The sequence below is a fragment of the Aquarana catesbeiana genome, linkage group LG03 (assembly GCF_042186555.1).
Source record: "Aquarana catesbeiana isolate 2022-GZ linkage group LG03, ASM4218655v1, whole genome shotgun sequence".
NCBI lineage: Eukaryota > Metazoa > Chordata > Amphibia > Anura > Ranidae > Aquarana > Aquarana catesbeiana.
The window spans coordinates 492,416,748-492,424,998 of NC_133326.1; positions in this window are offsets into that span (position 1 = coordinate 492,416,748).

Sequence of the window (8,251 nt, forward strand, 5' to 3'; positions counted from 1 at the left end):
TCAAAAAGTGAAACAAACACTATACATACACTACATTGTAATCTTACAGATTACATTACTGTATGGAATTATTTCACCTCCCTTTTGTCCCTAGTGGTTACTCCAGTGCCCTGCATGCAGTTTTATATTATAAAAACTGTTCTTTCTGCCTGGAAACTGGAGATTGTCCATAGCAACCAAAACCGTCCCTTTACATCAAAAGTGGTTTTAGACCAGCTAGAAAACAGCGATAATAAATTAGAATCACTCGCAGAATTGAGCGATAGTGATTTTTATTTATTTCAGTTACTTATATAGCGCCGTCAATTTACGCAGCGCTTTACATATACATTGTACATTCACATCAGTCCCTACCCTCAAGGAGCTTACAATCTAAGGTCCCTAACTCACATTCATACATACTAGGGACAATTTAGACAAGATCCAATTAACCTACCAGCATGTCTTTGGAGTGTGAGAGGAAACCGGAGTACCCGGAGGAAACCCACGCAGGCACAGGGAGAACATGCAAACTCCAGGCAGGTAGTGTCATGGTTGGGATTCGAACCAACGACCCTTCTTACTGCTAGGCGAAAGTGCTATCCACTACACCACTGTGTGGGGAGATCCGTCATCAAACACTGAAAAGTAATGACAGCAACAATTTAGCAACTGAGCAAATTTCAGTGTTTTTGATTTGAATAATTTTTATTATTATTTGGTATAATTATTTATAGTTATTTATTATATTATAATTTATGATTTCGTGTTTCAAACGTTATCATACCCAGGATGTCTACTAGACTCTTGTTTGGACAGATTTAAGTGTGTTATTCCTAAGAATTACAGGCCTACAATATAAATTGCCAAATTTCCATGCAAAACATTGTACCACTTTCAGCATCAAAAATCTGAAATAATCATACCGCCAGGGAGGTTCAGGCCATTGCTGCCCTACACCATCATTTGGAAAGAAATTTCTCCATGTCAACAGCAAGGTCCACATGATCATAAACACGTGGCCCAGCAAGTTCAGGCTGAGACACTATGGGGATGAATTACTAAAGGCAAAAAGACTGTGCAATTCGCAAAGTGCAGTGGCACTCTGCAAGCACAGTTGCTCCAAAGCTTAGTAAATAGGGTAAACCTCCACTTTGCAAAAGAATATCCAATTGCATGCAAGTAAAATGTAAAAAACAGCAGTTTTGCTTGCACATGATTAGACAATGGGCGTCAGCAGAGCTTCTACTAGTTTACTAAGCTCTAGAGCAACTGCACTTCTAGAGTGCAACTGCACTTTGCAAAGTGCACAGTCTATTTGCCTTTTAGTAAATCCACCCGTGTGTCATTCAGCCCCCACTAGGTGACTTTGCTGGCATCTGGGAAGGATGCAGAATAGGGCTAACTGCTGGAGCTCGGTCTGCCACCATGCATCCATACAGTTGGTGGTGTTGGTGCCAGAGCTGTCAGTAGCACCTTCTCCCCCTTCACTTTAAGCACTCAAGAGGCTATGCAATGACTCAGGATAAAAGATACAGTGCTGCAGCTGGTTTTCCTAGGGGACATGGGCCACACTGAGGCAAAGATTCTTTCAGCTCTGCAGAGACAGGTGCAGAGGTGGTTAACCCCATGGCAACTTGAGCCAGGAATGTTGGTCTGCAACAATCATACCAAACTGCTTTCAACCCTCTGGCTGAAAAAATGTACACATGTCCTCAATTGGGTTGTGCAGTGGTTCCCTCCTTGGTTACAAAATCTGTTTGAGATATGCCAAAAAAGCTATTTTAGTGGGTCCTATCCAGCCAGTGTTAGGCTGGATGAAACTCTGTGGGAACTCCACCTGCCCACAAAGCCCTTGATATGTGACATGCCCACCAGATGGAACTATGAACCTTGGCCATGTTCAGTGACCCAGAAGACTCCTCTGCCTCCACTAATTTGTACCTGTGTAACCCGTATCTATAGGTTACTGCCTCATTGACAAGTTATCTTTGAGCCTCCCAATGGTGAAAGGAGGAGTGGTAGCAATAGCTTTAAAAATTGTATTTGTCCTCAGGGCCTAAAGCGGTCTGCTGCGAGCACCTATCAGCATCATCTGCATTACATGGTGGCTAATTATCTGGGGTGTAGAGTAGATGTACAGAGCCTCTGAATGGATGTACCCTGGGTCACGAGAATGGACCACTGGCCAGGGCTTGCCAAATACGCAATTAAGCTGCTGGGCTGCACTGCAGCAAGGGTGTTCTGTGAACATGCATTTAGGGCTAGGGAAGGCTTTGCGAGAAGAAAAGAGTGCGTTTGTTCACTGATAACATTGACCAGCTGACATTGAAAAAAATGAATCAATCCGGAATCTGTAGCAACTACCAAGCCCCTAATGCAGATGCTGCTGATTAAATTCATGGGTATTCCTGCCACACTCCCAGATTTTTTTGTTGCAGCCCACACTTCCCCTTTCATGACTGCAGTCCTTAAAAAAAATCTCAGATGCTGCCATCATTGCCATGTCCGGTCTCTGTGAGCACCTCCAGCCACCATGAGCACATCCTTCTACTGTACCTGCCACTGTTAACATCTCATGCCACTGTTAGGTATGCCTGCTACCATTACCTTAAAACGTGATTCCATAGAAGCTTTTTTTTGCAACAGCATGTTACCACAAAATGTTCTGCAGCTGTTTAGCTGTTAGAAAGAAAGTTCTGTGCAGAAAATCAGTATGGTTTCTAGATTATGTGTCAGCTTAGCTGTAGGGTATCCTTATGGATTTATACCACCAAGGTTTCTAACACCAGGAGGTTTAAACATAGAATTTGATTTGAACTAATTTATTAGCAATTCCTGAACCCTTGATCCAATTTCCCCCTTCTTTTGATTTAATTTTATACTTTTAGTTTCTCCCTTCCTTATCTTCTTGTTAATTGCACTCCCCTATTTTTATACTTTCTGGACTGACCTTTTATTTCCCATTTTTGTCTTTTATTTCTTTTAGTTATTTATAAAAAAAAGTGTAAGATGGGACGAAAGGCAACTGGAAGTTTTAAACCTGTATTTTTAATTATCGTATATATTTGTTTTTATCCATAATCATTTTTGCTGTATATCATTATACAGACTTCACCAAAATGACGCTGGTTATTTTTTCTATACTTTCTACATTTGTGTGATGCGCTCTGGTCTTCGGCATGATGGCTGATTTGTTTACCGGTTGCTTGGGGAACCAGACCTACTTTGATAGTTAAGCATAATGCAGTGTTCTTAGCCTTTGAGAAAGCCAGGATTGGCGTAATGCGTCAGGCGGGCGGTGATGTTGTTACATGTGGTTTTTACCTAGTTTACTGTGAGTGACATTTCTTCTTTTAAATAAATATCTTCTAGCAGTCTACACTATTTTTTTTCTTCTCCTTTCTGCTTTTACATGAGTATACCTGCTGGCTGACATCTGTTGTTTATGAAGCTTATCTCACCTCCATTTAATTAATGGGGTCCATGAGAAGACACCCTTTTGGTGGTGGGCACACTAATGGTGAAGGGTGTGAAAGATAAGGAAGACTTGGACTTTTTAATGGCACATTATCTAAAGCAGCTTACGGGACTTAGTTAAAGAGTGGACACATATCACTATTGCTGTACTTAAAAACAACTTTGTGATTGGTCCCACATTATATAGTGGATTGTGTATTGGATTTGTGATCACTATTTATTTTTTGCACTGTTGATTTAATGGCTTATCAGACTACTTTTTGTATATTAATGTATTGTGGGTAAATTTGATATTTATATATTTATTAGAGCGCTTCACTTTATTATAATTTTTGGTCCATTTTTGGGGGTAAAATGCAATTTGATTATGCTTTCTCTCATAAATTGTGACCTTGACAATGAAGGCTTCAAAGTTGTGTTGCAAAGATGTATGCTGTTTACATAAATAGTGGTCAAAACAAAGGCACTAATACACAATTTGTAAATCTCAAAGGATAAAAGAAAACACTGCGCTGAGGAAAAAACAACAAAGGAAAGCTGCCAGCACATGGAGTTTGGATATATAAACTCTGACAATTATAAGATAATTGTGATAGACTCACCCGGGACAGAGGCTTTTGGAGGGGACTGAATGCTAACCTCTTGCCTACTGATTATGGGTCCTGTATTTTAAGGGAACAATACTCTTTTTGAGGTGTATGCCTGGGGATCCTTGAAGTAATGTTACTTTGGATTCAAGTCCATTGTCTCCCAAGACACACAGACTCTGGGAAACCTTTATATGCCATATTAGAAATAGTGACTGCTTCATACTGTTGGGACTCATAGCAGATGCTGATGTCATCAACTCCAGCCACCTGTCTGTTATAATGTGTTTATTGTGAATAAGTCTAGTGTGGTTTCTAAGGGTCTTTCACCCATTTTCATTTGTGCGAATTAACTCTGCTATTGTGTGAAGCAGTTCTGTGTTGATATTTATGATAATCAGAGAGCTAGGAGACAAGGCTGACTGAAAGGTCATATCTCTGAGTCACCTAATTTGGTTAAATGATTAGTTAATTAGCTCATGTTAATTTATGTTTCTGGTTACAGCTGTATTGTTAGAGTAATATGATCAGGAGGGGGGAACCTCCTACTCAAGTGTTTAAAAGCCTGTATTCGTGTTCTAATAAACAGTTCTTATTCTAGTTCACTCCAAGGCTGGTGTTGTCTGGGTCTTGGGGTTTCTATAGCCAGATCCATTGGTCTTGTGTTCCAGTACTTGGGAAGCAGCTTCTTAATGGAAATACCCAACAGGGTGTCCAGAGTGTGTTACAATAATAAAGTGCAGTGCTAGAAATTCAAATAATAAATGTGACATTATCTGACATATAAAGTGATACATAAGTGTGGAAAATAATTATTTGATCCCCTGCAGATTTTGTAAGTTTGCCCACTTACAAAGAAATGAAGGGTCTATAATTTTTATCATAGGTGTATTTTAAATGATAGAGAAAGAATATCACCCCAAAATCCTGAAAACACACATCATACAAAATGTTATAAATTGAGTTGCAGCTCAGTGCGTAAAATATGTATTTAATCTCCAAGCAAAACATGACTTGGTTGGTACTTGGTGGGTACTTGGTACTTGGTGGATAAACCCTTATTGGCAAGCACAGAGGTAAGATGTTTCTTGTAGTTGGTTACAAGGTTTGCACACATCTAAGGAGGGATTTTGGTCCACTCTTCTCTGCAGATCTTCTCTAAATCCTTAAGGTTTCTTGGCTGTTGCTTGGCAACTCTAATGCCCCGTACACACGGTCGGACTTTGTTCGGACATTCCGACAACAAAATCCTAGGATTTTTTCCGACGGATGTTGGCTCAAACTTGTTTTGCCTACACATGGTCGCACAAAGTTGTCGGAATTTCCGATCGACAACAACGCGGTGACGTACACCACGTACGACGAGACTAGAAAAGGCCGGTTCAGAACCAAGCGCGGCACCCTTTGGGCTCCTTTGGCTAATCTCGTGTTAGTAAAAGTTTGGTGAGAGACGATTCGCGCTTTTTCAGACTCGTGGCTTTCAGATCGTTTTCTGACGTTCAGTTTGTGCTTGTGGGTTTGTATCTGCTCTTCAGTGCGTGCAGTCAGTTCGTATCAGAGTTTTCTGTGTGATCTTGCCTGCTCGTTGCTGTTTTTCAGGTCGCTCTTCACAGGCCTTGCTGTTCTTCAGTGCGTTCTGTTACTTCGTTCTGAGCAGCCGACCGTTTTCTAGCCATGTTTCGTATGCGTACTCCTCGTAGAGTTCGTGCTGTGCGGGGGCTTGGTGTTGGGGTCCTGACCTTGACACAAGTCCAGTCCATGAACAGGGTGAGGAGGAGTTCATGGACCAAGAATTGGTTGCTTCAGCGTGACCAGTTCTGTCATATGCCTTTGCTCCGTGAGATCCGTGAGAATAATCCTGATGATTTCAGGAACTTTCTCAGGATGACGGACCCCGTGTTTCACCGTTTGTTGGCTTCGCTGACCCCCTATATCAGCAGGCAGGATACCTGCATGAGGCAAGCCATCACTCCGGAGCAGAGGTTGGTCGCTACCTTGCGGTATTTGGCCACAGGGAGAAGTCTGCAGGACTTGAAGTTCTCGACAGGCATCTCCCCCCAGGCTCTTCTTTGTGGACATTTACTGCTTGTGTTTGTTTGAGCTGACCCTGACAGAAATGTGTGGAGTGCAGAAAATGTCGTGATTGTGTAACCTTATACAAAGCACTGTTGGCTGTTATTTACTAAATGCAAAGACACTTTTCACTACAAGTGCACTTGCAACTGCACTGAAACTGCACTTGTAGTGCAAAGTGGATTTCCCCTTAGGAAATAACCCCCATTTTCTCATAAAACAACAATTACATCACCCCAAAAGTGTTGTAGCATTGAGACAATAATCCACACATTCTTGATGAACAATCTTTTTATTACCTGCACAATCACATGTGCATTTACCAAAGGTTTTTCTGACAAACCAACATGTTTGTTGTATAACAATTTTTGTGGTGTCATTATCCAAAATCAAAATGTCCATTTTATAGAAAACAGGCATGTGTAAAACCAACAAGAAAGACACAAATCTTGATCTTACAAAGTTCACATTTGGTAGAACTGGAAGGCAATATCAGACATGAGTATTTAGGAACTGTGTTTGATATTGCGTTCAGATGGGGGGAAATCACCCCTGGCAAAGCCAAATTTGGAAGATGCACACAAATTTCACAATGTCAACATGTGCTAGCTGCCATCACGGGGGATCAAGGGACGTGTTTTGGGGGAGAAAGCCCTTCCTCACCGCTACTTTATTATTGAGGAAGGGGTTGCACCCCCAAAACGCGCCCATTGATCTCCCGTGATGGCAGATAGCACATGTTGACACACTGTGTGCATCCTCCAAATTTGGCTTTGGGAAAAATCACAAAAACATTTCGCACATTGTAGCAGACAAAAGAAGAAAGTGATTTGGAGGGGCTTTAAACTCGCCCCAAAACATCAATGATGTTTTTATATTTTGGAATAACATCATTGATGTTTTGCTTGATGTTTTCCAATTGTAAATTACACCCCATGATCTCCCCGATCACAATCTGGGCACTTTCTGATGTGAAAGGATCTTCATCCACAACCTCACGATCACCTAAAAAGAGAGGAAACCCAAAATAAATTAGGTGTAAAAAATATGCCGCCATCCATCTTTTATCTGAGCCTGTGGTCGCAGACACTCACCTGTTGTGGTGACTACTTCCACCACGTCTTCTTCCTCCTGCTCATCTTGTGTTGGGGGGATTTCACCTTCTTCCAGAGGGGGGGGGGCTCTGGTCTCCTCACATGAGGGGTGTCCTCCGAGTCTTTTCTCCCCTATGTAAAACAAAAATGGTATAATTAGCACACAGATATTTGATGGCAGAACTATATAAAGATGAAACATTGCTTGGAAGTGGGGTACAATGATATATTTTAGCAGAGTTCCAAGATGTAGCTTTTTTAGTGCCCTTTGTCAAGCTGCAATACTTTACCTGTTTAGTACAAGCTTCACAGATGTAGCCCCCCCTATAGTATACACTGGAGCACCTGTGTGGCCCCCCTAATAAAAATGGTGTTCTGGGGTCCCACACTAGTGCTCCAGTGTCCAGATGTGAAAACAGCTGCTCAGTGTCCTCTCCTTACACAGAATCTAGTTTGCATTTCATTCTAGTAACAAAGCCATCTACACAACCCAATTCTTTGAAGACAAGTATAGGGCCTCAAAATGGTGGCCAAATGCATATGGCCTAAACAATGGTATTTTCTAGTCCGCAAAAAAAATGTGTGATCCGAACGAATAATGTGCCCATGAACATGAAAGTTGCCATTTTAAACTGTACAACAGTTCCTAAAAGCACATGGAGCAGCACGAACGTAATAAACACAAAAAAAATAGGAACACAGCACAACTACTTACTTTTTTGCAGCACTCTCCGGATCTTTCTGTACTGCTCATGTTCTCGTAATTTCAGGTCCGACCACCGCTTCCTGAGCTGATCTGTCGTACCCCGAATTTCCGGTGCAGACTCCTGACCACTTTCGCCATGATCTTGGCCTTTCGGACATTGGGGTTGGGGTAAGGCCCATACTTTCCATCATAGTCGGCCGTCTTCAGGATGTCCACCATTTCCAACATCTCCCCAAAGGACATATTTGAGTCCTTTAATCTCCTTCTGGATCTGGACGTTTCAGGCTCCGGCCTTTCCTCCTCCTCCTCGTTGCTCCAATTCTCAGGATCCT